We start from the raw sequence: 1,897 nt of genomic DNA on the forward strand, positions 1-1,897 counted from the left end.
CGAATTATCTAGGCATCAAGAACCCCGTTGGTCTGCCCGCCAACAGGCACCTCGGCAGGCTCGCTGGATGGGGTCACCGTGAGGGTCGCCGCGAAATGCATGTCGACTTCGAGGGTCGACTCGCCGACTTTGAAAGAGCAAACCTAGTCGCGCTACAACACATAGACGTGGTCGATCCTTGGGTGGTAGAGCACAAAACCTTTATTGAGAAGACGTACATTGACCGAGGCCAACAGAGGACGGATGGAGATATAATCAAAGAGCACAACTCATGTTTCACGCGTTGGTTCAAGTAGAAGCTTCTGTCGTACCCTTTACATGAGGATTCTTCCGCGGAAGAACAACTCATATTCGCCTTGTCACAGGGCGCCGAGCACAACCTGATGACCTATGAGGCGTACGATATCAACGGCTACACATTCTACACCGAGGACAAGGACATGAAGAGCGATGGTTATCAGAACTCCGGGGTAACGATGGAATCCTACACCGGTAATGACAAGGACAGATACTACGGAAGGATTGAGGAGATCTGGGAGCTGAGCTACGCTGGAGAGAAGGTCCCGATGTTCCGTGTCAGATGGGCTAAGAGTGTCCTAAAAGAAGACAGGTATTTCACCACCATGGTTATACCCGAAGCCAAATCCAATACCGCGGGCGCAAACGTCACCACGAAAAATGAGCCATGGGTACTGGCTTCCCAAGTGGACCAATGCTTCTTCATTACCGACCCGTCAAAGCCTAGTCGTGTTGTCGTGAGGAGAGGCAAAAGGAAGATCATCGGAATGGATGGAGTAGCCAATGAGCAAGACTTCGACAAGTACGGCTACCCGAAGATCGAACATGACGACGACGATGAAGTAGTAGCAGCATACACCACAAGAAGAAGCAGGACCACCCTACCTAAAGGACGTCCGTTCCATAGAAGAACTCCATTTGCGAAAAAGAAGGGCAAGAAGATTATGAACAGATAGCTAGCTAAGATCAACTGTATTTAAATCGTAGTCTTCATTTCTCGGTTGTATTTCATGGGCACTTTTTGATATCATGAATATTTTTAAATTTCATGGGCACTTTTTGAATTCATGAATATTTTTTCAAATTTGATGATATTTTTATATTTCTCGATCGCTATCCCACCTCGCTAGATCCCCCTCGCCGCCGAGCACCCCTCGCACCCTCTCCCCCGCTCCACCGCCGCCGCCGACCCCCCGCACCCTCCCCCGCTCCACCACCGCCGCCGACCCCCCGCACCCTCCCCCGCTCCACCGTCACAAATGAATGCAACAAAAAAATCCAAAAAACAAATTTGATTATATTTTGAAATAAAAAATTTGATGATATTTTCAAATAATAAATTTGATGATATTTTTTCGATTCATAAATATTTTCAAATAACAAATTTGATGATATTTTTAAAAAAATTATTTCTGTTTTTATAAAAAAATTATTAATGTTTCATATTCATATTCATTTTCTAAAAAATTATTAGATGCAACAAAAAAATTACTTATGGCGCACCTCTGGCTGGTGCGCCATTGCTATGGAAAAAAAAGGTTACTTATGGCGCACCACTGGTTGGTGCGCCATTGCTATCTAAAAAAAAGATTACTAATGGCGCACCGCTCGGGGGTGCGCCATTGCTATCTAAAGAAACATTCTAATGGCGCACCGCTAGGTGGTGCGCCATTGCTAAGCCTACCCCCACACTAAAATCCCCAATCTCTCACATTTCCCTCTAATCCCTCCCCTGCCTCATCTCACCCGCGCCCGACCACCACCGACCACCACCGCCCCCGTGCTCGCCATCCCCGGCCGTGCTCGCTGCCCCTGCTGCACCCGACCACCACCGCCCCCCAACGTGCCCTCCTCGAGCCGAGCGCCGCCTCCCTCGCCG

The sequence above is a fragment of the Triticum dicoccoides genome, chromosome 1A (assembly GCF_002162155.2).
Source record: "Triticum dicoccoides isolate Atlit2015 ecotype Zavitan chromosome 1A, WEW_v2.0, whole genome shotgun sequence".
Classification (NCBI taxonomy): domain Eukaryota; kingdom Viridiplantae; phylum Streptophyta; class Magnoliopsida; order Poales; family Poaceae; genus Triticum; species Triticum dicoccoides.